Source organism: Mesoplodon bidens, assembly GCF_964165515.1.
Source record: "Mesoplodon bidens genome assembly, chromosome: 1".
Lineage (NCBI taxonomy): Eukaryota > Metazoa > Chordata > Mammalia > Artiodactyla > Ziphiidae > Mesoplodon > Mesoplodon bidens.
This window is the reverse complement of record NC_138176.1, coordinates 209,324,277-209,336,986: the sequence shown is the minus strand read 5'-3', so window position 1 is coordinate 209,336,986 and position 12,710 is coordinate 209,324,277. Positions and strand designations below refer to the sequence as shown.

General features: G+C 37.3%; 1 protein-coding gene across 4 annotated transcripts in view; it reads right to left on the bottom strand.

Annotated features, from left to right (window-relative positions):
* BMPR1B (bone morphogenetic protein receptor type 1B) overlaps window positions 1–12,710 on the bottom strand; it is a 424,295-nt gene that overhangs the window by 94,065 nt on the left and 317,520 nt on the right. Inside the window, exon 1 of one of the 4 annotated variants that reach the window (XM_081251052.1) lies at window positions 3,389–3,440. The exons of the other annotated variants lie outside the window; for them this stretch is intronic. The gene's annotated coding sequence lies outside the window, so the exon portion shown is untranslated. Of the gene's footprint in view, window positions 1–3,388; window positions 3,441–12,710 lie in introns of those variants that run through there. 4 annotated transcript variants of the gene reach the window in all.

Sequence of the window (12,710 nt, the reverse complement as noted above, 5' to 3'; positions counted from 1 at the left end):
TTTGAACAATGTCCGACTCCAAACAACACCCGATCTCCTTCCCATTCAAGGATGCCATATAAAAGCAGGATTTCCTAGTATCTACAGAAAAAAGCACTCACAGAGACAACAGTCAATGCAAAGTTAAAGTCACCATGTAATAATCAAATACATCTATTATATTTAAACTGCTACCTGGAATCATTTTTAGAAGACTCTTAGTTCACTTGCAGAGTGTTTCTGACTTACAAGGAAGGAGAAAGATGTGAGTTTCTACTTGTCACCACTTTCTGCTTGGGGCTTCCAAGTGTTTTGAATCTCTTTTCTTTTGAAGTGAATTTTAATGAGCCCTTAATTGTCAAAGGACTTCATAAATATTCATTAAACATTAAGAGAAGTTGTGTTTCCTTTCCCTAAAAGCTGAAAGAGAAAACAGTTATTAAGACTCCAAAGGAGAGTAGGCATGATGAAAGTCTAAGTGGAATTGTAAAGGTTCAGTATTGTATTAGATGTTTATCCAAATGGTTCATATCATCAGAACACTTAAGAAAATTCTTAATGCGGAGACACTTTTCTTTTTGCCTTTATGAGAAGTCCTCCACAGTACCACCTCTGTTGGAGATATTTTCATTTTTATCACTCATCCACTTCTAAATGATCCAAAACATTTCACTAACTCTTTATGATGCCTTCTGCACCACTGAACAGTAAAATGGTTATGATGTTGAGAGGAAGTGATTTTGATCTAAATCAACAGGGCAGGTCCAGCTATTATGAAAGTGCCACAAACTTTTTTCATAAAAAAAAAAAAAAAAAAGTTTTCACACTGGATTTGAGTCTTCAAAGAAAGCAATCCCAAAGTACTGCATTTTACATCTATCCTACACAGCTCTCAGGGAATATTATCATACAGATTGACTTCTCCTGACCAAGCCACAGCCTCAAATATTTCCTTGTTGCCCAAAGGTGGGAGATGCTCACAAGATATCATGGCCATGCCGGTGTTCCCAAGGTCAGCCTAGGAAATGCAAACCGCCTGGCAAGTCAAACATTAACTCCATGAGAACAAATCTCTCCAAAAACCCACCACATCTGATTAACTGAATCAGTCTGAAGAAAGGTAACTGTAAGAAAGGGGAAAATGTTTGCTCTTTTCAGATGTTCAGCAATGATTTTCTTCCCTTTTCTCTTAAAACTTTTGTCCCTTCAACCAAGAGAGATATACGTATTAAGTTTCTATAAAGACACCTCCCAAAAGTCTCTCAATTGTGAAAGTAACCAACTTGTCATTATCACATAACCAGAAACAAAAGATACATCAGTTAAACTTGGAGAAAATGAGACACAAATATTGAGAAAACAAATATACTTATTTAATGGAGTCCCTAGTTCTAACAATTCCCAAATGAGCCAAACATAGAATCCTAATTCATTTAAATGTTTTTTTTAAATTTTATTTAAAAATCATCAGATAATTTTTGTTTTGTATTTGACTATAAAATATGTAAATAATTCAAATAGTTATTAAATTCTTAAAATCTTTTCCACGGGTACTTTGTATTTTTCATGTCCTAAAGTTTGGATTGAACTGGGGGGCAGGGGAGGTGGGGAGAGGGGGCACATCTGTAATGACTATTTAATAAGCTATGCTTTGTGGCTAAATAATTATATATTATGTTTATAAATACTCTCATTCTTTTCAAATTAAAAAATAAAATCAAAACTTTGTTTACCTCCAATGTCCAGTAAGCACAGAAACATTTTATACTACCTGAATTCAGAAACACGTGACACAAAACAGTGGGCCACAAATATGATGCAGGAATAGAATAATACAACTTGGGGGCAAAAAATGCTCAAGAAAATTTTTCCCTGTGGTATCCACTAGATATACTGTTAATAATTTTTTTTAACAGACTAAGTTGTTATTGGTTCATTATGATTATGTTACCACCTTCCAGATGAATATGTATTGTGATATAAACAAATTAAAAAAAGAATAAAAATGAAAAAGTAAGTATATGGTTTTCTAAATGTCTGTTTAATAATTTAAAGTTCAGAATAAAAAACTCAGTTTTTAGTCCCATGTAGCTAGCAACAATATACATGAAAAATGTCTTGGTGAAGGATGTAAACACTAAAAACTTGTATTTTTTTCTTGATTTTTTTCTTTTCTTTTTTTTTTTTTTTTTTTTTGTGGTACGCAGGCCTCTCACTGCTGTGGCCTCTCCCCCTGCGGAGCACAGGCTCCGGACTCACAGGCCCAGCGGCCATGGCTCACGGGCCCAGCCGCTCCGCGGCACGTGGGATCCTCCCGGACCAGGGCACGAACCCGTGTCCCCTGCATCGGCAGGCGGACTCTCAACCACTGCGCCACCAGGGAAGCCCTTTTCTTGATTTTATATTACTTTATTTTGGTCTTATTAAGCATTACCTGATATCTGTTCTCCATCTCTTTAGATACTCAAAATGCCTTACTCTCTGCTAAATCTACAGAGCTATGCCTAAAATGCTTATTAACTGAATGAATTTGAATTGATTTTAAAATTGTGATGATTAATTTTATGTGCCAACTTGACTGGTTCATGGGTACCCAGATATTTGGTGAAACATCATTCTGGTATTTCTGTGAGGGTGTCTGGGATGAGTTTAGCATTTCTGTTGATGGACTGCATAAAGCAGATTGCCCTCCCCAATGCAAATGGACCCATCTAATCAGTTGAAGGTCTGAACAGGACTAAAAGGCTGACTCTCCCCCAAATAAGAGGGGATTCCTCCTGCCTGATGCCTTCAAGCTGGGACATTACATTTTTCTTGCCTTCAGCCTCCAACTGAAACATCAGCTCTTCCAGGGTCTTGAACCCGCCGACCTCTGGACTGGAACTACACCATTCGCTCTACTGAGTCTCCAGCTTGCTGACTGCAGGTCTAAGGGCTTGTCAGCCTCCTTAATCAGGTGAGCCAGTTCCTTATGAAAAACAGATATGTGTACATATATTTCCTATTGCTTCTATTTCTATGGAGAACCCTAATTCAGTTATTCTTCGTTTTTCAAAGTTGCCTAAAATACCTAAGCTTCTTTTAAGTAAATATAAAAGGTTCTTTTAATTAAATCTGAATTATCTTGGGCTCTTGAATTGTGGCTTTTAGAATTTCTTCCATCTAATAAAAAGTTATAATTTCACCATCAGCAATATAGTTTAGATCTCATGTATGTATTCAGAATCCATGCTCTATTGATGGCAATTCAGGCAGTGTAGCCCCTAATGTCTCTGTGCTCAATGCAAGCTAAGACTATGAGATCATTCATAGTCTTAGTGAAATGTAAAGTGCCAACATGAGATCAAACAGCAAGGACTGAATTCAAATAACAAGTCAAAGATTTCATCCAAAGCTAAGGTACACTCACCAACTACAAGATGATCACAGCTCAGAAAGAGTGATTTTCATTTTGCTTCTATAAATTTCCTTGGCAGTGTCTTTCCCATCTCTATCCTCTATTGGCTCAGAGATCTGTACATAGTAATCTCTTCCAACAGTGTTGCCCCTTGAGAAATCAAATTGTTAAATAAATGCCTAGGTTGAAGACCAGTTCAAGATGCTCAATTCTCCTCTACTAAATAAGGTAATAAAAATCACCAGAGGTATGAAAGCTATTGGCAAAAATCTAAGCTTCAAAATACATGAAAAATATGTTGCTAGAGAACACAATCACTTAAAATTTATATTACTAAACAGATATATATATATATATATATATATATATATATATACACACACATACCAGAAATATTACTTGAAACATTTAGACATTTTTCATTGTATGCATTCCGGATGTTTTACTAAAGAACATACTCATTTCTGGTGACTAAGGAAAAAAAATGTACTTCAACATGTTTTCAATAAAAGAAGATGGCTGTGAAAGTAAAATGTAGAGTTTGAGGCTAGCCAGGGCAAGCTAAAGGTAAATTCTTTGTACTCTAGAGGTACTTAGACACTTCATCCTAAGATAAATGCCTTTTTCATTCTTTCAAAATGTACCAACAAAAATGAATCAGACTGTTTTTTTCTTTTCTCTTTTTCAAGGTTTTCTCTTTCAAACTTTCAAAAAAGAGTCAGGAAAGAAAGAGTGGCAACAGTTAAGAATCACTATGGTCCTATGGGAACATGGAGTAATACATGGATTTTTCCTTGTTTGATATTTGTAAGGCCTACTTCAGGGCACAATTCCCTTACCAGGCACTAGTCAACCCCCAAGTACCCTTTTCTGAGCTCTAGTCCTCTATATTCAACTAACTATGGGGTCTCTATCAATTTATGCTAAGAGGTCTTGCTGATACACCAAACTCAACATATTTAAATATGAAGTTTTCCCTCCTCCTTCCTGAAGACTCCCCAGCCTATCTGTGTTCTTTCTACACCTGGCCTGTCTTCAGTTTCTCTCTAATGAACATACCCACCATCTACCCAGCTGCCAAAGAGAAACCTGAGAATCTTCCTAGATGTCTCCCTCTCTCACATCCATTATACTCAATCCATCAACAACACAATCATTTTAATCTTCTAGATTTTTCTGTAATCATTCCTTAACTCTCTACTGATACTGTTAAAAGATGCTAAATGTAGCCCTCATCATTTCTTACCTGGTTGTCTGCAATAAGCTCCTAATCTCTGCTCTCTAGCCCTACCTTCCTCCAACCATCTTTTACTATACCCATAATTACATTTTCTAAAATACACGTTCATTTACCTGCTTAACTCAAAAATTATTTGGGGGCTTCCCTGGTGGCACAGTGGTTGAGAGTCTGCCTGCCGATTCAGGGGACACGGGTTCGTGCCCCGGTCCGGGAAGATCCCACATGCCGCAGAGCGGCTGAGCCCGTGAGCTGTGGCCACTGAGCCTGCGCGTCCGGAGCCTGGAGAGGCCACAACGGTGAGAGGCCCGCTTACCACAAAAAAAAAAAAAAAAATTATTTGGGAGCACCTACCAGGTACCAGGCCCTGTTGTAGGTCCAAGGATGTAGCAGTGGAAAGAAAAAGACACAATTCCCTGCCTGACAAAGCTTACAGTTACTGGAGAAAAGAGACAAGAAGCAAAATAAACATGGAAGCATATTAATTATGTTAAGTGCAATGGAGAGAAATAAAGCACAAGGAAGGGAGACAAAAGATGTTGGGAGTGGCTGTTATTTTAAAGAGGAGGTCAGAATTCCCTCACTGTGGAAGTCATTTCTGGGAAGGGGAAGGTGAAGAGAGTGAGCTATGGGATGGAAGTGTTCAGACAGAAGAAAGAGCAGGCAGGAGTCCTGAGGTGAAAGTGTACCTGGAGGCCTTGACGAGCCAATAGGCACCAGTTTGTCCAGCAAGAGGACAGTGGTAGGAGGCGAGGTTGGAGAAGAAAGAGGGGCAGATCCCAGAGGGCCTCGTGGGAACTTCTCCTCGGGTCGCTGTGCCTAACATAGACTATAAAGGACAAAAATAAAAGCAGAGAGCAGTTAGCAGATGGTTACGGTAACTGAGGCAGGCACTGACTGTGGCTGGAACGTGGCGGGCAGTGAGGAGGTGACGAGAAGTGGTCAGCTTCAAGATGGGTTTTGAAGGTACTGACTGTCATAGCCTGAATTTCCAGGAAAGTAGAGCCTAAGACAACTGCTTGCAAACAGGTAGTTTCCTGGGAATGTCATCCCAGGAATCAGGAGTACATGACCAGGGCTGTGAAACAGGGAAGAAAAAAAGTGGCAATTTGAGGAATGAGTTACCTAGCTCACTCCACTAGAGGTATCATGACCTGAGCCTCAGGATGTCCATCCTGGCTCAGCTCCTAACCCGTACTGGTCATGTCTAGCCCTTCCTTGCAAGTTGTGCGTGAGTAGACTTCCTGCCAGAGCTCCACATGATGCATCAAAGAGGCCGCAAGGCAAGAGGCCAAGAGGTAAGAGAGTATCCAGTTCCATCTACGCAAAGCGGGGCAATGTCTCATGGAACTGTTTGCTGCACCTGTGGCAGCAGTGAGGGGTGGTTCCATGAGGATTCTGAAGTGGAGTCCATGGGGGCCCAATATAGTCAGTGTTGGAATAATTCTCTAATGGACTATATGTACTATGTGAGAGGTAAAGAAGAGATAAGGATAATGCCAAGGGTTTTGTCCTAATCAAGTACAAGGATGGAGCTGCCATTAACCAAAAGGGAACACCGTGGGAAATATGATTATGTGACTTCCAAAAGCCAGTCATGGATCTCTGCGTCCTGGGTCCACACATAACTTTATCTCCTGTCCCCTGCTTACAATCTCAAATTAGCCACTCACTACCCCTCACCTCCAACTCTGCAGTTATACTAAACTCAGTCCTCTGGCTACACCACACTCTCTCAGGTTGGTCTCTCGACCTATCTAGTTTATTTGCCCAGATAATTCCTTATCAGCCTTTAATTGCCAACTCAGTTGACACCTCCTTTTTAAAAAAATTTTAGCGGCGTAGTTGCTTTACAATGTTGTGTTAATTTCTACTTTACAACAAAGTGAATCAGCTATATGTATACATATATCCCTTCTTTTTTGGATTTCCTTCCCATTTAGGTCACCACAGAGCACTGAGTAGAGAGAGTTCCCTGTGCTATACAGTAGGTTCTCCTTAGTTATCTATTTTATACACAGTATCAATAGCGTATATATGTTAATTCCAATCTCCCAATTCATCCCACCACCCCCCTTTCCCCTTGGTATCCATACCTTTGATCTCTACGTCTGTGTCTCTATTTCTGCTTTGTAAATAAGATGGTCTATACCAATTTCGTATATTAACGCATATATGTGGAAAATGAAAAAGCTGGTATAGACCATCTTATTTACAAAGCAGAAATAGATACCTCCTTTTAAGTCAGATACATACCTACCTATTCCCAAAGTATTCTTTGTATTTGTCTGTCTCCTTCCCAGGATGTGACCAGGGAGTATTTTCCTTGAACCCTTAGGGCATATTACAACACTGGAAGGTAGTAGGTGTACAATTAAAGTATGTTAAATTAAGGAATAAATGAATGGTTTCTCCAAGTCATTCTATGTTTGTTTTAAAAACACAGTATCTGTGCCCCAAACCAACTTCTCATACGAACTATTTCAATATGTCACCTCATCCTCTGAGACACTGACGATTATGTCCAAAGTCACGTAAGTATTTAGTGGCAGCGCAACAATTAAAATTCAATTATTTTGATACCCATCAGAAAAGGCTCCTGCCTTTTCCCAAACAGTTAACTCTTGGACAAGATCTGAGTATAATATGCTCTAGGATATTTATAGAATTAGGTCGTTAAAGAGTAAAAATGCTTACTGCATTTTCTTTTTTTTACTGAAGTACAGTTGATTTACAATGTTTCAGGTATATAGCAAAGTGATTCATTTTATATACATACATACATATATATATATATATATATATATATATATATCTTTTTTTCAGATTCTTTTCCATTATAGGTTATTACAAGATACTGAACATAGTTCCCTGTGCTATAGAGTAGGTCTGTATTGTTTATCTATTTTATATATTAGTAGTGTGTATGTGAATCCTGAAATTTATCCCTCCCCCTTGCTTCCCCCTTCCCATCTTACTGCATTTTAATACCAACATTCCATTTAACATAAAACTAAGACCATCTGGAAGTAAAATCATTGTAGTGAATCCTAAATCTTAAAAGACTCTTAAGGAGAGGGGTGATATAATCAGATTTGTGCAGTCAGCCCCATGTCACACTTACAAGTAAAAGATCTTTTCAACATGTTGTCTATTAGTTACAGGACTAAATGGTGGTTAATGCTGTTCATGCAGGGCAGAGACCAGCAAACTTCTCATAGGGCTTTCCTGGCTTCATTCCATTTTAATTCTGATGGAAAATGTGAGTGCATTAGTTTTAGATTCAATATAGGTTTCCGTCGGGTAAACTTTTTGGCCGACTAGATTTTCTGAACCTAGTCCTTTTCACTTGGAACAAATGTGCTATTACAGAAGATGCCAACACATCATGTGTTACTGATGCATAACAAGATTAAGAGGAAAAATGAAAACATTTAAAATGCAAAACATACTTGGGGAAAAAGTTACACAGTAAAGTGACCTGGGAAATGCCCTCAGACATTTTCTAACATTATTTGGAGAACATTTTCAGGATTTAGGAGTACACCTAGGTCCTATTAAAATTGCAAAATGTTTTAAGTTTAGGGAACAAAATGGCATACAAAATAAAGCATCATTGTATCATTTATAGTGAATAAAAACCTCTTAAGTTTGAAGCTTCCAAATTTCTACTAAGTCCTTAAACAACTCATATTTAATTATAAGAAACTACAAACTAATATACACTTCCGAAACGTCTGGATTAAATCATATAGCTAGAAGTGGTGGCATTTTTATATTTTCCTAAACTAAAATTCCTTAACCAGAAAAATATGGCAGAAGACTCCACTATCTAACTAAAACACTAATCATTCCATAACTCTGCTCATGAATCTTCCATGAATTTCCACTGCCTGTGGGATAAAGTTCAAACTTACTCACGAAGCAACGTAATTTAGTCCAGAGTTCTCAAACTTTAGCCGCACACCAGTATCACCTGGAGGGCTTGTTAAAACACAGTTTTCTGGACCCACTCCCTGGAGTTTTTGATTCAGTAGATCTGGGTTGGGACACAAGAATGTATATTTCCAACAGGTTCCCATGTCATGCTGATGCAGGGACCACAATTTGAAAACCACTATCTAGTAACAATCTAGCATTGGGGGGCCATTCAGCTCCCCACACCAATTTCTGGCTCTACACATTTTCTCATCCTCTGATTTCGTGTGAACTACTCCAATCACTTTATGTTTATAGGTTCTAGAGTTAAATGAAAGAACTCTTACTTAACCTGTACTCTGCGGGGCAACTGTATTTGAATGCTGACCCTGAATCAGCTTTAGCATCACTTGTTACTCATACTCTGGTGTACAAATCTCAAGGCCCTGGGGTCATTTTTCCATCCTGATGATGGCCATGGCCCTGAGTGGGAGAAGCACGGAACAATATTCTGGGGAAAAAATGTTTTTATTATGACTATGAGCTTCTTCTATCTGACAAGGGCTTGTCAGTGCGGGCAATTTCCCAACTGCTCTACAGGAAAGGCATTTCTGCTATAATAACAAGTAGAAAAGCAGTGGGTGCCTCTGATTCAGGAAAGAGCCTTCCTAGCCTGTAGCCATGCTCTCTGTCCCCAAGAAAACCTTTTAATCGGTGTAGGGAGAGTTCATGATAAAGATCCATAGGCAAATGAACAGATTCTCACAAGGCCCAGATGCAGAATTATGACAGCAGCTGCCCCAAGAAGGTATCTTTTCCCCTTAATTGAACGAGCAGGGTTGCAGGTGGGCTACTCTGCTAAATGTTTAACAAAGGAAAAATGATCTGATTTTAACCAGAACTAGTGGTAACTCTTAATCACAAGGAATTTTTCTCATAAACCAACTAATAAAATAACAAAGCTGCCTCACTAAAATTCTGACTTCAGAAGTAAAATACTATTATAGTTGATAGCAGAAAAAGCAAGTAACAGTCAATACAGGAGCCCAAATTCAGTATTTCATTTGTAGAGCATGTTTTCTGGAATCAAAGTTTTCAATTATGAGAGGAGAGGAAAACCCATAATGCTTTCTAGCGGAAAGGGGGATAGGGGTGTGGATATGTACTCAATTTTGTTTTTGGTTATATCTTGTATTATATACAATTCTACAAATATACCAAAGAAAGAGAATACTAGGTTCTCACAACTCTTTTATAAAACCTTAAGGGATTTTTTCTTATCATTAAGGAACAAAATATTATAGAATGAAGCCAAATGAGGACCAATCCCTTCTCCTCCCATATTCCCCACTCTCCTAAATGGGCTACTTATCTACTCCTCTTAATATTTTAGGAGCTTTATAGAAATATAATTCACATGCCATGAAATTGATCCATTTAACGTGTTCACTTCAATCCTTTTTAGTATATGTACAGAGTTTTGCAATCATATCATAATGAAATTTCAGAACATTTTCATAACCCCCCAAACAAGCCCCAAAACCCTAGTAGTCACTCCCCATTCCTGCCCACAGCCTCCCACCCCTGGCAACTTGGGGCTACTGATCTGCTTTCTGTCTGTATAGTTTTACCTTCCAGACTTTTCACATAAATGGAATAAGACATGTGGTCTTTGCATCTGGCTTCTTTCATGAAGCATACTGCTTTCAAAGTTTATTCATGTTATAGCAAGTATCAGTCCTTCATTCCTTTTTATTGCCAAAGAATGTTCTATTATATAGATATACAACATTTTGTTTATCCATTCATCAGCTGGTGGACATTTGGGTTTTTTCCACTTACTGGCTATTATGAGTAACGCTATGTGTGTACAAGTGTTTTGGGGACATTAGGTTCTCATTTCTCTTGGGTAGACACCCAGGAGTGAAACTTCTGGGGCGTATGGTAACTGAACGCTTGACACTGTTAGGAACTGCCAGACTGTTTTCCAAAGTGGCTACACCGTTATTTCCAGAAGTAGTGTATGAGGGTTTCAATTCCCCCACATCCTTACCAACACTGGTTAATATCTTTTTGATCGTAGCCATTCTAGTGGGTGAACTAGTATCTCGTGGTTTAGATTTGAATTCTACTGATAGCTAATGATGTTGAGCACCTTTTCGTACGGTCACTGGTCACCTGTATATACTCTTTGGAGAAATGTCTGTCCAAATGCTTGCCCATTTTTAAAAGGGGTTATCTTTTTATTATTGATTTTTAAGAGTTCTTTATATAACTGGATTCAAGTCCATTATCGGATATATGACTTGCAAATGTATTCTCCCATTGTGTGGGCTCTTTTTTCACTTTCTTGATGATGTATTTTTATTTGATGATCCATTTTATTATTTATTATTTTGTTGCTTGTGCTTTTGGCATCATATCTAAGAAACTATTGCTTAACCTTATGAATATTTCTATATAATTACTATTTAGATGTAAAAATCATATATGAATTTTCATATGGTAGAAACAACTTAGGTTCCAACTAACAGTGGTTAAGGGTTCCCATTTCTCCACATCCCTGCCTAGACTTGATAACCTCAGAGCTATTCTGCCTATTTCTTGACTATAATTTGGTAGCTCATATTACTTTAACTTGCATTTCTCTATTTATTTAGTTTCTTTTCCTATATTTCCATCTTCTCTGTTAACGGCCTATTCATGTATTCTGACATTTTGTATTTTTCTCATTATTGAAGACATTCTTTATATATAATTGATATTAAACATTTCTCAGTCACATGTCTTGTAACATGCTTTACAAGCATGTGGGCTATCCTTTTGCTTGTTTGTTATTTGCTTTGTTGAACTATTATTAATTTTACTGTTAAGAAATTCTACAATAATTTCTTTATGATCTGTGTTTTTTGCAACATTTTTAAACTTTAAGCTATACAAACATTCAATCTAAGAGATGTGGTATCGTATAGCTACTAATGGAAGGGATACAAGAACCAAGCTGTCTTGATTTGAATCTAGATTTTACCGTGTTTTACTTTGTAATCTGAAACAAATTATTTAACTTCTCTGAACCTGCTTCCTTATTTATAGGATAGGGGGAATAAAAGCACCTATCTCATGCTGTGTGGCATTTAAATGAATTAGTAAAGTGTTTAGAACAATACATGGAACATTAGCTATTATTATTTTCCTCTAAACACTTTCACTTTTTGAATTTTACCTTTAGCTTTCTGATATACTTGGAGATGATTTTTATACATGGTATGAAGTGAGGTTTTCAAACAGTCCACTTTTCCCCACTGATCTCCAATGTCCCCTCTGACACATTATTTCCTTATATATATGATTCTCTACAATGTTCCATATAAGTCTATAGCTACCCTAGGCCATACCACACTATTTTAGTTACTATAGCTATTAAACTGTAAAACCATAGTAAGTTTTTATACCTAGAAGAGCAAGTATACCTAACTTGTTCTGTGCTGAACATCTATAAATGCAGGCATTTACAAGTGAAAAGATAACAATGCTGACATTTGTATCCTTGGATTTGTGAATTAGAAAATCACAAACAAAATACGTCCGTTATTGTCTATTAGATGACTAGTATTTCATGTAACTATAAGAATGCTGCTTTCTTTTTAACCCCTAGACCATTTTGATTATTTTGTAAATAATAAGGTAATGATTCACTGAAAGCCACAGGAATAATAAACAAAAAGTCTAGACTAAGAAGTAAAACCTTATAGAACTTTTTTGGGGGGATGGGTAATTTTGCTCATTTATCTTGTAAGTACAAATAGGGGATATGAAATCCTCAGCAGAAATTTCAAACTCCTTAAAAAGCAAATGCAAAAATCAAAACAAAGCCCCAAAACAAAGGACCAAGTATTCTCACACTCAGTTTGCAAAATCACAGCATGGATTCACAGTTACTGAAAAAATAGTCAATGAAGAGGTAGAAAAATTAGGATAAACACCACAGAAATTTTACCTGGTAAAGACAGTTCATCAATTATTCTAAAATATTCTGCAGCAACTTCTCAAAACCATAAAATACAATGTGTAAATCTAAAGGATTTAGATTTATCACTGTACAAGTGATATCCTACAATGGGAAGAACAATGACCTTGTAATTTTAACATTAAGAAATAAATCTGGAGAGGTGTGAGCAC